The sequence below is a fragment of the Schistocerca nitens genome, chromosome 3, assembly GCF_023898315.1.
Source record: "Schistocerca nitens isolate TAMUIC-IGC-003100 chromosome 3, iqSchNite1.1, whole genome shotgun sequence".
NCBI lineage: Eukaryota > Metazoa > Arthropoda > Insecta > Orthoptera > Acrididae > Schistocerca > Schistocerca nitens.
The window spans coordinates 745,104,709-745,125,795 of record NC_064616.1 but is presented as its reverse complement, the minus strand read 5'-3'; the positions used below and the strand labels follow the sequence as shown (position 1 = coordinate 745,125,795).

Genomic DNA, 21,087 nt, shown 5'->3' with positions numbered 1-21,087 from the left:
TTTTCAGTAGTTGCAGGGTCAACAGTCTGGATGACTGACTGATCTAGCCTTGTAACACTAACCAAAACGGCCTTGCTGTGCTGGTACTGTGAACGGCTGAAAGCAAGGGGAAAATACGGCCGTAATTTTTTCCCGAGGGCATGCAGATTTACTGTATGGATAAATGATGATGGCGTCCTCTTGGGTAAAATATTCCGGAGGTAAAATAGTCCCCCACCCGGATCTCCGGGCGGGGACTACTCAAGAAGACGTCGTTATCAGGAGAAATAAAACTGGCGTTCTACGGATCGGAGCGTGGAATGTCAGATCCCTTAATCGGGCAGGTATGTTAGAAAATTTAAAAAGGGAAATGGATAGGTTAAAGTTGGATATAGTGGGAATTAGTGACGTTCGGTGGCAGGAGGAACAAGACTTTTGGTCAGGTGAATACAGGTTTATAAATACAAAATCAAATAGGGGTAATGCAGGAGTAGGTTTAATAATGAATAAAGCAATAGGAATGCGGGTAAGCTACTACAAACAGCACAGTGAACGCATTGTTGTGGCCAAGATAGACACTAAGCCCATGCCTATGACAGTAGTACAAGTCTATATGCCAACTAGCTCTGCAGATGACAAAGAAATTGAAGAAATGTATGATGACATAAAAGAAATTATTCAGATAGTGAAGGGAGATGAAAATTTAATAGTCATGGGTGACTGGAATTCGACAGTAGGAAAAGGAAGAGAAGGAAACGTAGTAGGTGAATATGGATTGGGGCTAAGAAATGAAAGAGGAAGCCGCCTGATAGAATTTTGCACAGAGCACAACTTAATCATAGCTAACACTTGGTTCAAGAATCATGAAAGAAGGTTGTATACGTGGAAGAACCCTGGAGATACTAAAAGGTTTCAGATAGATTATATAATGGTAAGACAGAGATTTAGGAACCAGGTTTTAAATTGTAAGACATTTCCAGGGGCAGATGTGGACTCTGAGCACAGTCTATTGGTTATGAACTGCAGATTAAAACTGAAGAAACTGCAAAAAGGTGGGAATCTAAGGAGATGGGACCTGGATAAACTGACTAAACCAGAGGTTGTACAGAGTTTCAGGGAGAGCATAAGGGAACAATTGACAAGAATGGGGGAAAGAAATACAGTAGAAGAAGAATGGGTAGCTTTGAGGGATGAAGTAGTGAAGGCAGCGGAGGATCGAGTAGGTAAAAAGACGAGGGCTAGTAGAAATCCTTGGGTGACAGAAGAAATATTGAATTTAATCGACAAAAGGAGAAAATATAAAAATGCAGTAAATGAAGCAGGCAAAAAGGAATACAAACGTCTCAAAAATGAGATCGACAGGAAGTGCAAAATGCCAAAGCAGGCATGGCTAGAGGACAAATGTAAGGATGTAGAGGCTTATCTCACGAGGGGTAAGATAGATACTGCCTACAGGAAAATTAAAGAGACCTTTGGAGAAAAGAGAACCACTTGTGTGAATATCAAGAGCTCAGATGCAAACCCAGTTCTAAGCAAAGAAGGGAAAGCAGAAAGGTGGAAGGAGTATATAGAGGGTCTATACAAGGGCGATGTACTTGAGGGCAATGTTATAGAAATGGAAGAGGATGTAGATGAAGATGAAATGGGAGATATCATACTGCGTGAAGAGTTCGATAGAGCACTGAAAGACCTAAGTCGAAACAAGGCCCCGGGAGTAGACAACATTCCATTAGAACTACTGACAGCCTTAGGAGAGCCAGTCCTGACAAAACTCTACCATCTGGTGAGCAAAATGTATGAGACAGGCGAAATACCCTCAGACTTCAAGAAGAATATAACCATTCCAATCCCAAAGAAAGCAGGCGTTGGCAGATGTGAAAATTACCAAACTATCAGTTTAATAAGTCACGGCTGCAAAATACTAACATGAATTCTTTACAGACGAATGGAAAATCTGGTAGAAGCCGACCTCGGGGAAGATCAGTTTGGATTCCGAAGAAATATGGGAACACGTGAGGCAATACTGACCCTACGACTTATTTTAGAAGCTAGAATAAGAAAAGGCAAACCTACGTTTCTAGCATTTGTAGACTTAGAGAAAGCTTTTGACAATGTTGACTGGAATACTCTCTTTCAAATTCTGAAGGTGGCAGGGGTAAAATAGAGGGAGCGAAAGGCTATTTACAATTTGTACAGAAACCAGATGGCAGTTATAAGAGTCGAGGGGCATGAAAGGGAAGCAGCAGTTGGGAAGGGAGTGAGACAGGGTTGTAGCCTGTCCCTGATGTTATTCAATCTGTATATTGAACAAGCGGTAAAGGAAACAAAAGAAAAATTCGGAGTAGGTATTAAAGTCCATGGAGAAGAAATAAAAACGTTGAGGTTTGCCGATGACATTGTAATTCTGTCAGAGACAGCAAAGGACTTGGAAGAGCAGTTGAACGGAATAGACAGTGTCTTGAAAGGAGGATATAAGATGAACATCAACAAAAGCAAAACGAGGATAATGGAAGGTAGGCGAATTAAGTCGGGTGATGCTGAGGGAATTAGATTAGGAAATGAGACACTTAAAGGAATTTTGCTATTTGGGGAGCAAAATAACTGATGATGGTCGAAGTAGAGAGGATATAAAATGTAGACTGGCAATGGCAAGGAAAGCGTTTCTGAAGAAGAGAAATTTGTTATCATCGAGTATAGATTTAAGTGTAAGGAAGTCGTTTCTGAAATTATTTGTATGGAGTGTAGCCATGTACGGAAGTGAAACATGGACGATAAATAGGTTGGACAAGAAGAGAATAGAAGCTTTCGAAATGTGGTGCTACAGAAGAATGCTGAAGATTAGATGGATAGATCACATAACGAATGAGGAGGTACTGAACAGAATTGGGGAGAAGAGGAGTTTGTGGCACAACTTGACTAGAAGAAGGGATTGGTTGGTAGGACATGTTCTGAGGCATCAAGGGATCACCAATTTCGTATTGGAGGGCAGAGTGGAGGGTAAAAATCGTAGAGGGAGAACAAGAGATGAATACACTAAGCAGATTCAGAAGGATGTAGGCTACAGTACGTACTGGGAGATGAAGAAGCTTGCACAGGATAGAGTAGCATGGAGAGCTGCATCAAACCAGTCTCAGTACTGAAGACCACAACAACAACAGTGTACTATATAAATCTGTGAAACAACATTTCAGTTTAAATGTTTGCTCTATGAAGGTGGCATACAATATTTGTAAGCACTGAGCATCAGCAGGCTAAATATTACTGTGTTTTCAGTGTAATGGAGAGGGTCCTAAGCAATGATGAAGAAGACAGAATGTGTTAGATTGTCAATGCAGTCATGAGGATCCTGAGTTTTCCCCAGAGGAGGAAGAAAACGATGAAGATGAAAATCCATAATATAGACTCCAAGAGATTGAAAGAGGGAACAACATAATGAAGAGAGATTTGTCTGCACCTACAAATAATAATAGAAAGAGAAGTAGCTCGAGAAGTACCTTTCTTATATCTTATAATGAAGAACAAGTTGTGGCTACTACTCTTTTAGTAACTGAGAATAACGAATTCACTGGGAAAACATGTTACTACTGGAAAACACAACCGATTAGGCAAGGTGGGAAAATACTAATTAAAAATATATTACCAAAGATCTGGAGCCACAAAAAACACTGATCCTCATCCACTGAGGTGTTCCACCTCCTTTTGACTGAAGATATCAAAAATGAGATTGTACTAAGAATAAATAGAATGACATCGGTAAAACTACAAAATAATGAATGCTACACTAAGGGATACCTGTAAGTAAGAATTTCAAGCATTGATTGTTATCTTGAGTCCCTCAGCTGTTATGAAAGATAGTCAGCTATATGCTAGATTAGTATTTAATAGCGCCTTCTGTGGTGATTATTATTGTGCCACTATGTCTGGAGACAGGTTTATGTTCCTAATATACTGTACTAGATTTGATGACAGAGAAACCAGGGAAGAACAGAGGAAAGAAAGTAAACTGACATCAATCAAACATATGCAGGAAGCATTTGTAACTAACTGTATGACAAACTATAAGCCAAGTTCTTATTGCAGCACTGATGAACAGCTCATTGGCTTTTGTGGAAGATATCCTTTTATGGTTTATATGAACAATAAGCCAAACAAATATGGCCTGAAACTTGTCATGATTTGTGGCAATGCTAATAACTACATGATAAAGGCTATTCCATATCTTGTGAAAGGCACAACTCCAGATGGGGTGGCAGTTGTTGACCATTTTGTAGAACAACTGGTAGGTAAAATGAAGGGCTCGTGCAGAAATATTACTGTGGACAACTGGTTCGTGAGTGTGCCTCTTGTGAGGGAACTACAAGCTGATTATGGTTTAACTGTTGTAGGAACAATAAAGAAAATAAAAAAGGGCTTTCAACAGAGTTTGTAGACTTGAAATACCACAGCAGGGGAGACTAAACATTTTTCTTATTTTCAGCAGATATGACAGCTGTCTCCTACAAACCTAGCTCAAACAGACTTTTAACTCTAGTTTCAGGCATGCATGATGATGCCTCTATTTAGATCACATAAAAGAGACAGAAGTAGTACTCACATACAACCAGACAAGGCAGCCAGCGATACTGTAACTAACTGTGGTCAGAAAACATGAATGGAGCCAATGTGTTTGTCTTACAGCATTCTGAATATTGCATCAATAAATTTGTGTATCATATATGCCCATCAACACTTCAAAAAGGCTCCAAGCAAAACTCTGTTGATAATATTGAATTTCCTGTTAGAACTGCATCAACAACTTACACATCCCTGGCTCATCCAATGAGACTCTGTGTCAGATCTGAGCAAGGACCTAAAGAATGCAATAAAAAGGGATATTACAAATGAATGTGCAAGAACAGCAAGGACCTCTTCCGCAACATGCCTGAGGAAGTACTGTTCTTACTGCCACTACTCCAAGAAACACGTGACAATAGTTTGCTAAGCACCCTGTAACAATCCAATATGCAGCAAACATCAGAAAAAGGTGTGTATTGATTGTCCACAATGCTCTCATGTCTAATTTCATACATACAAACTGTGATTTCCATTACTAAGTCATTTTATATCTAAATAATAATTTGCATACAATATGTCATAAATATAATTAATTTAAAGATTTATACTTACATTTTGTATATTATCAGTATTTAGAACAGGTAAAGAGACATTAGTGTTCTCAGGCTAAAGATCGCGAAATAGCTGCAAATCTGAATAAAACTGAAAATGTAGTCTTCAGTTTATGTAAGTTTAACACCGACTGTACGTTCGTTAAACTGCTGACTGTACACTTGGATTCTAAACTTACATGGAAGCACCACCAGACTTTATATGTATTAAACTATCAAGAGTCTATATTTACTACACAGATTTAGAGCATGTGTGAGTGAAAACATTATCCTTAGCTCCTATTATGCATTTTTTCATAGTGACATAACATATTGCATAATGATTTGGGGCAGCTCCCCTGGGGCAAAAGAGGGCAGCAAAATACTGTGGTGAACCTTGAATCTCATCCCATTTCTCTCTCTTTATTTTTCTCTTTTGGAAATGAGTTACAGTACAGTATCACATAAGCTTGTGTCAAGGCACTGAACTTCTGGACGTTTCAAATCCAAAACTGCTTGCATCAACAGTTATCACTATTTTGCAAAATACACATATCAGAAACACATAAAAAACAGCATGGCTGAAGTTCAGAAAATAGTAAAATATTTCAAACTATACAGTACAGACCATCCAAATGAAAATATCAGTAAAAAAAAAGACCCTACTTTCAAGCTGCTTCATTTGGTAATTACAAGTTGGTGACACAAAAACACAAGTGAAATCCTTAACCTAAAATACAAATCTACAAATAAAATATAAGGCAACAGCTTATTAAATTTCAAATCAGACAAAATGCCTCTACTTCCAACTCTAGTAAGGATCACATTGTTTATTACTGCTATTTGTTGATACACCCATCTCACAAAGAAATACTGACATGCAAGAAGACAAGAATTAATGCATGCCACTTCTTTGAACACAAAGGTGATACTCATGGCTGTGATCTTTCTGCAGTGCTGATGGGAACAGGTAATTTCAAGGCATCTTGTTTTGGAAAGCCAGGGGCTCCACCGAATGAAATAATGAACTGAAAAAATTCACTGACATAGCTAGTTTGAATAAAGATGATTTTATCATGTTAATAGGAGGATCAAATGACATCTATAGCAACAAGATGTACAAGGTTACTACAGAAAAGAGGAAATGTTTAAGTAATTTAATTTACACAAACGTACTCGCGAATATCCCACATCATCATGATTTACCACCCTGGTGATGAGTGAACCACGAAATTAGTGCTGCAACAAGAATATCATTGAAGTATGCACTCACTTTAAGAATCTTGTTACTGTAGACATAAGCAGCTTGGAGAGAAGTTTTCTTACAGTCCGTGGACTTCATTCAAATGCGCCAAGAAAGGCACTGTTAGCCAAAAAAATATGTACTCACATTTTGAGGAAGAGTGAATAAAAAATGATAAATGGCAAACAAGTGAAGATTACAAAGTGTTTTAGATGAGTTGTAAACAATAATGTCATGGGCCAAACACATACTACCGTGTGGTTTAAACTGAATAAACCAGAAGAAAATAATCAAGTCATCTGTCAAATGCAAATTATGAAACAGTTTAAACCAAAGAGGACAGAGAAGAATGAAGCAAAACTTGTACAAGCTCCAGAAGTTATCTCACCTATTACTTGCCACCAGCAAATAGATGCCACACACAAGAAACACACCTAAATTTTTTTAGGGTATGTGCTGTATTAGAAGTACTCTTAGATCAAGAACTAGAAAGTGTTTCAGCTTAATTTGCATTACTGAACATTGGATATGAAGTGATGAAATAAAATTAACTTCACAAAATGATGAAGTAAAACTAACCTTAATGTCAGGATAAGCATTAGTAAGCCATTCTAAGCAAGAGTTCTCCAAATATGGTGGCTCTGCTATCTTTGTGAAAGAGCAAATATAAATTTCTGTGATGTCAATAAAAATTATATTGACCAAATTAAAAAGACTTCAAAATTTCCATTACTAAGCTGCCAGAACTTAATTTCATGATTATTAACATATATGGAGCACCTAGTGGAAATCTTCCAGGCTTCGTGAGTAAACTAGAGGCTCTGCTGAACAGGATCAGTGCATTAAATACAAAGATAGTGCTTTATGGCAATACTGATTTTTTCAAAGACAGTGGTACCAGAGATGCTTTGAAATATGTGACCTACACATTCAATATGATCCCCACAATACACTGTCCAACAAGTATCACAGAATTTACACACTCCATCATTGACAAATATTCATCTCATACAGAAGTTACAAATTCACAAACAGAGTACTGAGCATGGGTTATAGTGATCATTAGATGCAGCTGCTGTGTAAAGAAATGACAACAGGTTAGTAACATTTACAAAAAAAGTAGTCGAAAAAAGAACTTTTTTCTGAAGATAACATTAGAATTCTTAATTTCTTAGAAGCTAAGGAAAATTGGGAAAGCATCTAAATTCAGAATAATGTAGATAGAATTTACATGAGTTTTCAAAATATCGTTCTTTATGTGTAAACCTGCAGAATATGGCACTGTGGTCAGCAATGCCTATATAAGACAAGTGTCTGGCACAGTTGGTAGATCAGTTACAGCTGCAACAATGGCAGGTTATAAGATTTGAGTGAGTTTCAACATGGTGTTATAGTGAGTACACAAGCGATGGGACAGAATGTCTCCAAGGCAGCAATGAAGTGGGGATTTCCCGTATGACCATTTCACGAGTGTACCGTGAATATCACAAATCCGGTAAAACATCAAATCTCCAACATCGATGCACCCAGAAAAAGATCCTGCAAGAACGGGACCAGCGGCGAATGAAAAGAATCATTTGACATCACAAAAGTGCAACCCTTTCACAAACTGCTGCAGATTTCAATGCTGGGCCATCAACAAGTGTCAGTGTGTGAGCCAGTCAATGAAACATCATCAATATTGGCTTTCAGAGCCAAAGGCCCACTCGTGTACCCTTGATGACTGCACAACACAAAGCATTACACTTCGCCTGGACTCGTCAACACTGACATTGGACTGTTGATGACTGCAAACATGTTGCCTGGTCAGATGAGTCTTGTTTCAAATTGCTACTGCTTCCCATTATATTTATTCCTTAATGAAATTTGTCATTAAAAATAAATCACTTTTTCAAACCAACAGCCCAATTCATGGAATCAATACTAGAAATAAGAATAATCTCCACAAGGATTTAAAGTCACTTAGTCTTGTACAAAAAGGTGTGCATTATTCAGGAACACACATTTTCAATAACTTGCCAGCAGCCTTAATCAGCTTAACAACCAATGAAATTCAGTTTAAGAGAAGCCTAAAGGATTTATTGGTGGCCAACTCCTTCTACTCCATTGATGAATTTCTCAGTAAAACCAACTGATTTGTGTGCGTATGTAACTTCTGCACAATTTCAGTGCAGTAATGTGTTCATTGTGTGTGTGTGTGTGTGTGTGTGTGTGTGTGTGTGTGTGTGTGTGTGTGTGTGTGTGTGTAAGTACAATGTAACTTCTGCACCATTTCAGTGCAGTAATGTGTTCATTGTAAATCAGTATTATAGTAGTTGTATTAACCGTTTATTACCTTATAAATAAATAAAAAAAAAATTTTTATTTTAAATTCAGTGCATTAGTATCTGTAAAACGACTCTTTCATTAAAAAAAAATGACGATCATTCCACTTGGGACCTGTGGAATGGTACATTAGCTTATTTGTTTTAGTTGTAAATATTTGTCATGTATTGTTGTTTTCCTGACATGTTCTACATCCTGGAGGACCTCCTCACCATGGATCAATTGGAGTGAAAGTAAATCTAATCTAATCTGTATCAAGTGGAAGGACATTTACAGGTATAGAGATAACGTAATGAATCCGTGGAGCATTCATGTCAGCAGGGGACTGTTCAAGCTGGTGGAGGCTCTGTAATGGTCTGGGTTGTGTAGAGTTGGTGTGATATGGGACCCCTGGTACATCTAGATACAACTCTGACAGGTGACACGTATGTAAGCATCCTGACTGATCACCTGCATCCATTCATGTCCATTGTGCATTCTGACGGACTTGGTATATCTGGGATGCCTAGAATGTGCTGTTCAGAAGAGATCTCGACTCCCTCATACTCTTATGGATTGATGGACAGTTCTGCAGGATTCATGGAGTCAGTTCCCTCCAGCACTACTTCAGATATTAGTCGAGTCTATGCCACATCGTGGTGCAGCACTTCTGCATGCTCACGGGGACCCTGTACGATATTAGGCAGGTGTACCAGTTTCTTTGGCTCTTCAATGTATTTTAACACAGCATTTCCAAAAGAAGTACAAACTGTAAAATCTAACAACAATAAGCAATGAGTAACTAAAGGCATAAAAATTTCCAGTGATAAAAACAGATTTCTGTGGTACTGTTGTAAGAAATTTTGTGTTACCCAAGAGTTTGCAGATTATTCTAAAGCCTACAAAAGACAGCACAGTAGTCTGAGAGGCAAAAATTATGTGGAATTACAGTTTGGTGAGAAATTCATCTAACAAAATATGATCCATGTGGAGAGTTATAAAGAAAGAGAACTGTAGTTCAGTACCAGAAAATGAGAATGTATCATTATCACCAGAAGACTCAAAAGTCATAGACCCAAAATTAACCATGACAAAATTGAATGAATACTTCACTTCACTAGCTGAAGACATCATTCAAGTAAATTGTAAAGGATCAGTAAAAAGTTTCTCCAGCAAATCGGTGATCTTGGGTGCCTCTATGTATGCCTATCAAACAAATCCTGGTGAAATTATAAGCAAAATTAAATCATTAAGCAATAAAATGTCAAGTGCCCTTGATGAAGTAACTGATTTCATGTTAAAAGCATGTGCTCACCACATATTAAAACTGTTGGCAAAAATTTTCGACCTGTTTCTCTCTAGAAATTGGTGTCTTCCCAGATACTCTCAAAATAGCAAAAGTTTCGCCATCCCTAAAAAAAGGTTCTTGTGATGGAATATCAAACTACCGAATTGTGTCACAGTTAAGTTCCTTCTCAAAAATTCTACAAAGACCCTTTTATAACAGGTATTTAAGAAAAACCTTTTTATAACAGGTTTTTAAGTTTCATAAATAAATATTCTCCTCTTAATGTACAACAACATGGTTTTAGAAAGCCTAAATCCACACAGACAGTGATTTCTGAATTCTTAGACTGTGCTTTGAAATCCCTTGATCAACATAAATTAGCTGCAGGTATTTTCCTAGACCTGTCAAAAGCCTTTAACACCTGGACCAGAGCAGTCTGCTTGAAAAATTACAAAGATGTGGAGTAAGAGGTGTAACATGTGACTGGTTGTGTTCATACCTAAAAAAAAACTGTAGGCAGAAGGTATCAGTTCAGCATGAATTCAAGGCTAAGAATAAAACAAGACAACTCCTTCTTTTCTAGCAAATTACCAACAAAATGCAGCATACTGCAGAGCTCAATCTTAGGTCCACTACTCCTCCTGATCTATGTTGACAATTTTGTTGAATGTACGAGATCTCAAAAAATGATTTGCAAATAACACCAGTGTATTGCCTACTGGATCCAGCCCAGAAACCTTGCAGTCAACAGCAGGAGGTTCTATGGAAAGACATTCGGAGTGGTTCACCATAAATAAAAGCTCACTGTAAATCCTGAAAAGACTGTGTGTGTCAACTTTTATTGATTTCCTCCATCTACCCAATATCTATTCAAGGACAATCAGAAAATGATCCCCAAATATAAGTGTCACAAAACTTTTGGGTCTTTGGGTTCAGTAAGATTTAAAGTGGGGACACAAATATAAATAACTTGTCTATGGAACTCTCATTCGTGTGTTATGGTTTAAGAATATTAAAGTCAACAACAAGCAAAACAATAGTACTACAGGCATACTATGCACAGTTCCACTCACTGATTTGATATGGGATCATTTTCTGGGGACACTCAACTCACAGTGTAGATGTTTTTAGAATGAAAAAGAGTTCTAAGAATAATTTGTAGTCTTAAAAAAGATGGAGTCCTGTAAATCTCATTTTACTGAGATTGGTGTTCTGAATGTCCCATATTTATTCATTTATGAAACTATCTTGTTCACTAGGGACCACCTCTTGAAAACAGGCAAACAACTACAGAACAAAAACGTACACCACTATTGAACCAGAAGGAAATCAAATATACATAAAAAATATCACACAATGACAGCCTATCAGAGGAGCATAATTGAATTGGTGTTGTACTACATAATAAGATACCTGAAGAAATAAAAGCTAGTAGATAGCTAATATTTAAAATTAAACTAAAGGCATTTCTAATAAAGCCTTGATCTATTCTCTAAAATAATTTCTGAATACGTAACAAAAAAGTTATTTAAAAATTAAATTTTATGAATAGGTATCTAACTTTAATTTGGATTATTGCAGCTTGCCTTTACCTGTTCAGTAACAATTTTACAGTTTGTGCTGCACAATAACGCTGGATCAGTAAAAAAACAATTAATCAATCAGCATCGAGGATTGTTGGTGCTTATATGCAACAAAAAGTGGTGGGGGATAGTCTTTTGTGTCCAGTGCAGCCAATACCAAACTTTCAACTAAAATAATTCAGTGCATGGTGACACAGTCATAGCCATTATTGAACACTGTGCTTTATTTAACTATGCAGTATTCAGGATCTCTATGCTTAAATGGGTGATGGAGTTTCTGGTGCCATCTGCTCCTCAGAAAAGAAAGCTCATCATCCACAATGAAGAAAGCTGCTTCGTACAATACACAAAGCAAAGGTATAGTACCTGCACTGCACAAGATAGGTGCACCTCGCTCCTTCCACACTTCGCATCTGTCAACAGCAGTCTGTGATGTATGTAGCTTGTACCGTAACCTCCCCCCCCCCCCCCCCCCCGCACAATTCCTATAGTGGCACTCTCCTATATTAGCACATTAGCAAACAATCAAAAGTTTGCTGACTGTATGTATACAGGATGTCCCTGGAGGAATGGCCAATATTCAGGTACATAAGAGGAATGAACATTCAAAGCAAATAGATCTGTTAACCATAGGATCTAAAGTGCATACCTTAAAAGCTATGAGCACTTGTTCATTTTTGCTACTGTGAAAAGCACCTCTTCTACTGAACCCATGCTCACAGTTCTCACAGTAAGCATTTTAGAACCCATGTTTACTAGAAAATTTTTTTTGGTCCATACTACCTTCTAACCAAACATGGAAAGCAAAGATAAGAAGACATTTTTTCACAGTATCAATGCTGAAGTGCTCCTAGCTCTTAAGATACACATTTCATTTCAGAGCCCATGTTCACTAGGCTTTTCTGCTTTGGATGGTAGCTGCTGTCACATTGCTGAATATTGACCATTCCTCTGGGACACCCTATATACACTGAGGTGACAAGTCATGGGCTACCTCCTAATATCATGTTTGACTTTCTTTCACCCAGTGAAGTGCAGCAACTTGGCATGGCAAGGACTCAACAAGTCATCCATAAGTCCCCTGCAGAGATATTGAGCCACGCTGCCTCTATATCAATTTAGAATTGCAAAAGTGTTGCTGGTGCAGGGTTTTGTGCACAAACTTCTCTCTTGATTGTGACCCATAAACATTTGATGGGATTCACATCAGGCAATATGGATGGCTAAATCATTTGCTTGAATTGTCCAGAATGTTCTTCAAACCAATTGCAAACAACTGTGGTCCGGTGACATGGCATACTGTCATCGATAAAAATTCCATCACTGCTTGGGAACATGCAGTCCATGAATGGCTGCAAATGGTCTCCAAGTAGCTGAACATAACCATTTCCAGTAAATCATCATTCCACCCGGGCCAGAAAACCCAATCCATTCCATGTACACACAGCCCACCCCATACGGAGCCACCACGAGCTTACACAGTGCTTTGTTGACAACTTAGCTCCATGGCATCTCCACCACAATCAAATCCTCCCATCAGCTCTTACACGCTGAAATTAGGACTTGTCTGACCAAGCCACAGTTTTTCAATCGTCTAGGGTCCAACCAGTATAGCCACGAGCCCAGGAGAGGCACTGCAAGCTATGCCGTGCTTTTAACAAAGGCACTTGAGTCGGTCGTCTGCTGCCATTAATACCAAATTTTGCCACACCATTCTAATGATTAAATTTGTTGTACATGACATAGTGATTTCTGGTGGTATTTCATGCAGTGTTGCTTGTCTGTTAGCACTGACAACTCCATTCACACTCCACTGTGCTCTCGATTAAGTGAAGGCCAGTGGCCACTGCACTATCCTTGACGAAAAGTAATGCCTGAAACTTGGTATTCTTGAAACACTCTTGACATTGTGGATGTTGCAATATTGGATTTCCTAATGATTTCCAAAATGTCCTTGCACTTAGCTTGAACACCATTGTGTGTTCAAAGTCAGTTAATTTCTGTCATGGAGCCATAATCATGCTGGAAAACTTTTCACGTGAATCACCAGAGTATAAATGACAGCTCCCCAAATGCACTGCACTTTAATGCCTTGTATACACAATACTACCACCATCTGTACACACTATGTGATCAAATGTATCCGGACACCTGGCTGAAAATGACTTACAAGTTCATGGCACCCTCCATAGGTAATGTTGGAATTCAATACGGTGTTGGCTCACCCTTAGCCTTGGTGACAACTTTCACTCTCGCAGGCATACGTTCAGTCAGGTGCTGGAACGTTTCTTGGGGAATGGCAGCCCATTCTTCACAGAATGCTTCACTGAGGAGAGGTATCGATGTCAGTGGGTGAGGCCAGGTATGAAGTTGGCATTCCAAAACATCCCAAAGGTGTTCTATAGGATTCAGGTTAGGACTGTGTGCTGGCCAGTCCATTACAAGAATGTTATTGTCGTGTAACCCCTCCGCCACAGGCCATACATTATCAACAGGTGCTTGATCGTGGTGAAAGATGCAATAGCCATCCCCGAATTGCTCTTCAACAGTGGGAAGCAAGAAGGTGCGTAAAACTTCAGTGTAGGCCTGTGCTGTGATAGTGCCACGCAAAACAACAAGAGGTGCAAGCCCCCTCCATGAAAAACACAACCACACCATAACACCACCACATCCAAATTTTACTGTTTGCACAACACATGCTGGCAGATGACGTTCACTCGGCATTCACCATACCCATACCCTGCTATCAGATTGCCACACTGTGTACCGTGATCTGTTACTCCACACAAAGTTTTTCCACTGTTCAATTGTTCAATGTTTACAATCCTTACACCAAGCGAGGAGTCATTTGGCATTAAACAGCATGATGTGGGGCTTATGAGCAGTCGTTTGACCATGAAATCCAAGTTTTCTCACCTCCCGCCTAGCTGTCATAGTACTTTCAGTGGAAACTGATGCAGTTTGGAATTCCTGTGTGATGGTCTGGATAGATGTCTGCCTATAACACATTACGACCCTCGTCAACTGTTGGCGGTCTGTCTATCATCAACAGATGAGGTCGGCCTGAATGCTTTTGCGCTCTAAGTGTCCCTTCACATCTCCACTTCACTATCATTTCAGAAACAGTGGACCTAGGGATGGTTAGGAGTGTGGAAATCTCCCGTACAGACATATGACCCAAGTGACACCCAATCACCTGACCACGTTTGAGGTCCGTGAGTTCTGCGAAAGGCTCCATTCCTGCTCTCTCATGATGTCTAACGACTACTGAGGTCACTGATATGGAGTACCTGGCAGTAGGTGGCAGCACAATCCACCTAATATGAAAAACATGTTTATGAGGGTGCCCAGACAATTTTGATCACATAGTGTATGTGCAAAGCGCTATTCCATGACTTTCGTCAGCTCAGTATACCTCAATGTATAATTATGTTCCTAGTGGCCTGATAACTTAATATAACTGCACATTTCCTTTCACAATGAGTTATGGAATCATTTTCTATGGAAATTAGATGCACAGGGAAGATATTTTCAGAATACGGAAGCACAATATAAGAATTATATTTGGTATGAATTCTGAAACATTATGCAAAGGCCTCTTCATAAAACTCAGTATTCTGACAACTACTTCATAACACACATATTTGTTGATCTCCTTTGTCATTGCCAATGTCTCTTTAACTAAATTGGAACTCTTGGACCATAAACAAACACTACAAAGACACCAAGGAGCTAACACTAGTACAAAAAGGAGTTGAATGCAATGGTACCCATGGATTCAACAATTGCTCAGAGGAAATTAATGCCATGTAGATAAAGCAGTGGACTTGAAGGCTGAATTACATTATTACACGACTTTCTGTTGGTCAGCTTCCCCTACTCTGATGAAGAGCATCTTCTCAGAATCTTTTAAACCTGATGTTTTAAGTTAGTTTGTAATTACAGTAACACTGTAATACAGTGAGTACAGTCACTTTGCAATAATACACTGTAATTAAAATAAATACACATATCTGACTTCTTTACACATCTGAGAGACCACCCTCCAGGAGATCAATGGAATACACTTAATGTAATTAAAAAGTTCAAAATGACAAGAAGATACATCATTGCACTTGTGTTCGATACCTGAATGTGTGTCCCAATCTCCATCTTACGGGTCTCTGTGAATCACCTATTAGCATTGAAAATGTCTTTTCTTAATGTATTATTTCACAGTCTTTCACAAATAAAATGTAACTTACGTTTGTGGGTTGTTATTTGAAAATATTCATTTCCCGTAGCTGGTGTATGCAATATCATCATTTAAAGTGTCCAAAGTCAAAATGACTACAAAAATAGGATGTTAAGCATTAGTTGATAGTAAAATCAGACATATACCAAGTTCAAATTTAATTTTTGGTATACGGTAACCATGTCTGTACCACGTCCACACAAATCTAGATAGCAACATTGAAAATTAGATTGAATGGAATTACATGGAGCCAGTTGTAACCCTTTCAGTATTGTGTATGTATAGATATTACTGTTGGCTTAAAAAAGAAACTTCCTTGCGAGAGAGATCATTTGTGTAACAATTCAAAGAATTACTCCTGAACAGTATTATAACTAAAGGGATCATATGGCGTAAGAGAAATACCAGCACAAAGAAAACCATGGATAGGAAGCAGGCTTGACCTTACTTCATCCACAGTGGCATTAATTTCACCTGACGAATTAATATAGACAATCACAATTTAAAGTGGAATCCTATTCATAAAGCAATTTCATTTTTTTTTTCACAGAATATGCTCTACCGTGAGTGAGCAAAAACTGAGAAGCCGATCCAAACAATACAAGCTCTTGGTAGGAAACTCACTCTTGTTGAAGAGAAAAATGTAAACACTTGTTCACATATCAGGCACCACACTTTTCTCGCTTTTTATTTCACTTTATACAGAACTTCACAGAGTTAACGCATTACACCCAGCATTCGTAGCAGATTTTAATGTGCCTGCGTTTAGGCGACAGGCTTTAGACTTCGATTGCGTCAGCCTGTTCCGGTGAACAGTGATCGTACAGTATGTGACTCTACAAGTTTTCACTCGAAATTTGAAAGCAGGTTATATACTATTTAAAGCAGAACGGTTCGTATTAAAGTTTCACTATTGGTTCAAACACGTAAGTCGCGCTCAAAGAAAAATTCCAAACAAAACCTTTATAGTCGCTGTAAATATTTTAAAAGTTTTATGTTTTAGTACGCATAACGCGCTACTAACCTGGTCACCAACACGTTTGTAAACACTTCGCAAATATTAATTGAACGCTTACAGATGTAAACACTACACCTTTAACATTTACTACAAACACTGTTTCAAAACACCCCCAGTGACGCTGTCATAGACACGTCCACACAAAGTAACTTCTTTGAAAAGACACACAATGTGGGAAAACAGCTGATCACCTGTTCCAACTCGTGGCTAACCCCTACTGTCCCCAAGATCCCGAACTTCCACGGAAAGAACCGATAATCTACAACATCGACGCTGTCAGCAGCTGTGTCTAATGTAGCAACTTTCGGCACCTTACTTTTTTTTCTAGATTGTTTTGTTTTATGTATTTTATGCCTCTTACAACTCACTGAAATATGATACTCTGGCCATTGCTTACTTTATAGGGGCAGTTATTGGAGAAATAACGAAAGAGTTGATTGAGAAGAGAGTTGTACTGGAATTCTTTCCTTATCAGACCCAAGGCTGTAGTAGTATACACGCGTACTGTCTTCTAGGCCCGCCCCCACGCAAAGGTCTGTCTGCGCACATGACGTCTGCGCAGACAAATCGATACGAGGAATTATTGTCTTTTCTACCAAGGCTAGAGTAGCATACATGCATATTGATTTAAAGGCTTGTCCACACGCAACCGTCTATCTACGCACAAAACATCTGCGCAGACAAATCGATACGAGGAATTATTGTCTTTTCTACCAAGGCTAGAGTAGCATACATGCATATTGATTTAAAGGCTTGTCCACACGCAACCGTCTATCTACGCACAAAACATCTACGCAGATAGAATGATGTGAGTGGATAGGAGATTTGTGCAGATATGAAATGTGCGCAAAGGTGGAAGTTGGGAGTTAAAGACGTTTGAGCAAAATTGCTCATGTTTGTGGGCACCAACCACGTCTGCGCAGACAACTTGTAACGTGTGGGAAGGAGAAACGTGTTTGAATCAGCAGTTTGTTCAGTCTAGTGTTTCTCACGTGTGTGCGCGATTAACTTCGAAATGGCAAACACACGTCAGACCGGTATAGAGTTCAATGGCGGCTAGTGTTAAAGTAAATCGTGTATCTCCGCAAAAAAAAAGTAAAATTCGATGGAAAAAAGAAATCGTGTATGAGTTGTAAGGATGATATATCAAAGCTAAATGAACGTATAACAAGTCTACAATTCATAATCGGTACTCTAAAACAGGATATAAAAGAACTTCAATCGGGAAAATACGGGAAGCAAGAAGACACGGCCTCCACACGAAAATGGGAATCAGTGACCGAAGAAAACTCTATCCAGGAAGATAAATCTCAAAGAAGCAGTGTAACTTTAATACAAAAAAACAGTGTGCAAAAATCGAGTGTAGTAAACCATGGAATACAGCCATCTGAAGAAAAACTGTTGCAAGGAACTGAAAGTAAACAAAAACGTGTGCAAACGAACAACTCTAGCATGGTAGCGGAAAAGCATGAAAACAGATCAAACTTTCCTCGAAATCGCGAACTTCCAAACATACCGGTAGTGAAAAGTAAACTGTCAAATTCTCAAAGAAAGTTATTGACTGATTCTAATATCGTGTGCAAAAACAGATTCAGTGTGCTATCAGAAAAAACGAACAGACAAAGTGAAGCAAATATACAAACGAAAGTTTCGGAACAGAAAACAACAAACGAAAACATTCAACGTAAAAAACAAGATGCTGGCATTATTTATTTATTTTCTGATAGTCATGGAAAAGGACTGGCAAAGATCATGAACGAAAAACTAATAAATGAAAGTGTTATTGGATTTGTGAAGCCAGGTGCTCCACTGCGAGAAGTTACTCAGCATATTGACACACACAGTAACCATGGAAGTTGTAACTCTTGCATTATTTTAGCTGGCGCAAACGATGTCTACAAGAACGAGGCAAAATTCGCTTTGCGATCTTTAAGGGAAACATTGGCAAAAGTTATGGACATGAAAGTTTTCGTAATAAGCATCCCTATGAGACATGATCTCATCAAAACATCGTGTGTAAATGCAGAAATCGAAGCAACTAACCGAAAGTTCGAGAAAATATGTAAGCTCTTCAGCAATGCGACATATATTAAGGCAGACAGTCAAAAAAGAGAAGATTTCACTACCCATGGATTACACAGAAATATGAAAGGGAAAGTAGCACTGTGCGATGCAATTATGGAACAATTAAACCGAAATCAGCCAGGCTTAGTGCAGCCTCCAATTGCAGCAGCAGCAGCAATGGAATCACCAATTTCAAATGAGCATATTACTCCAATGACTTCAGGAAGTGTTGAAGCGGCAAGAAGAGGATCCCCATCTAGCCTGGTTGCGGTTCCTCAAATTAGAACTCCAAAAATTACAGCAGAAACGCCATCACACTACAAGTCAACTCGCCCAACACGAAACAGGAAAGAACCACAACGTTTTTTATGGCAAGTGATTCCAGAGAAATGTTGATTTCATCTTCTAAAACATCGCTCTGGAAAGAAAACTTCAATTGTAAAAGTGTTAAAAATGATATGTCATGTGCAGCTGTCGAACATAAGGTAGGCCAAAACAACCTAGTAAATAAGTCATCGTCGAAATTTATGCTCCTGCACCAAAATGTACAATCCTTATCAAATAAAGTTAGTGAGATAGAAATATTGTTATCAGATGAACTGAAAGAAGTGTCTGTTATATGTGTTAGTGAGCACTGGTTATCCGAAAATATGTTACATAACACAAGGATAGAGGGCTTTACCCTTTCATCTTTTTTTTGTAGGAAAACCTCCATGCATGGAGGAACATGCATATATGTTAGAGAGGACGTCAAACACGAAAATTTAAAGTTCACTAACCAGCTAGGGGAAGAGCAAAACTTCGAAATTTCTGCTACAGAACTGACAAATTTAAAAATAATTGTTATTTGCATATATAGAAGCCCAGATGGAAACGTAACTACTTTCATTGAAAATCTTGAGAAGGCACTTAACAGTATAAAAATAGTTAGTAAAACAACCATCATATGTGGTGACTTTAATATAGATTTCAACAAGAACTCAAAAGACAGATTAAACCTTGAGGCCTTATTAAAAACCTACAATATACATACAACTATCAAATCCCCCACCAGAGTCACCAAATCGTCAAGCAGTGCTATAGATCAGATACTAATAAATACAGATAAATATTTATACAAATCTGGAAATATGAATACAGGTTTCAGTGATCATTATGCACAGTTTATTGAATTCCCAGTAGACACTGCAGGAAATACTGAACAACAAATGAAAAGAAAAGGTAGAAATTTTAGTAAGCACAACCTAGAACACTTCAGGCATTTACTGAAAAAAGAAACATGGAATGATATAGACAACTATGAGGACACATGTAAAAAGTTTGACATGTTCATGGAAATATTCTCCCATTATTTCAATATTTCTTTTCCAGTTAAAAACCAAACATTAAAAACTAAAAAAAGAAATGTTACATGGCTGACGAAAGGCATTAAAATATCATGTGCTGAAAAGAGGAGACTTTATGAAATCTCAAAAACACAAAATGTTACAGAAGAATTTCTGGTGCATTTCAAGAATTATAAGAGAGTGCTTCACAAAGTCATAAAAGAATCTAAAAAAACAACAAATGATCACCATATAAAAATGGCCAGGAACAAAATGAAAGCCATGTGGAAGATAGTCAGAGAACAAGTAGGAAACGAGACCTCCCAAAATGTAAATCTCCAGGTAATCCAAGATGGCAAAAAAATTACAAATCCAGAAGAAGTAGCCAATGCTTTTATTACATACTTTGCAAATATTAGTGAAAAATTACTATCTGACATAAAATCTTCAAATAAAAATCCTGCTACAACACCATCCAATCAAAATAGAAACTGCAACTCCCTATTTCTTACTCCAACCAACCCTAAGGAAATTATACTATCAATAAGAGAGTTAAAAACAAAATTTTCAACAGGTGTGGATGAGATTCCAGATTATGTCATTAAAAATGTGGGGGACCTCATTGCAATACCATTAGCCCACATTTTCAACAGTTCATTAACAAATGGAGTCTTTCCTTCCTGCTTAAAGACAGTGAAACTAAAACCACTGTTCAAAAAGGGTAAGAAAGAAGACATAGCCAATTATAGACCTATTGCCTTACTATCTACATTTTCGAAAATACTAGAAAAAATTTTTCATAAGAGGTTGCTAGATTTTCTAGAAAAGTGCAAAATATTATCCACAACCCAACATGGCTTCCGGAAAGGCCGATCAACAGAAACAGCAATATATGAATTTCTGGG

The 21,087-nt window shown here is 38.2% G+C and overlaps 1 protein-coding gene across 4 annotated transcripts in view; it reads right to left on the bottom strand.

Annotated features, from left to right (window-relative positions):
- The window catches only part of LOC126248724 (BET1 homolog), a 36,808-nt gene extending 19,471 nt beyond the window's left edge, over window positions 1–17,337 (bottom strand). The window contains exon 1 of one of the 4 annotated variants that reach the window (XM_049950035.1): window positions 17,191–17,337. The gene's annotated coding sequence lies outside the window, so the exon portion shown is untranslated. The other 3 variants (XM_049950037.1, XM_049950034.1, XM_049950036.1) reach the window with 3 other exon arrangements.
- Window positions 17,338–21,087: the final 3,750 nt, after the last annotated feature.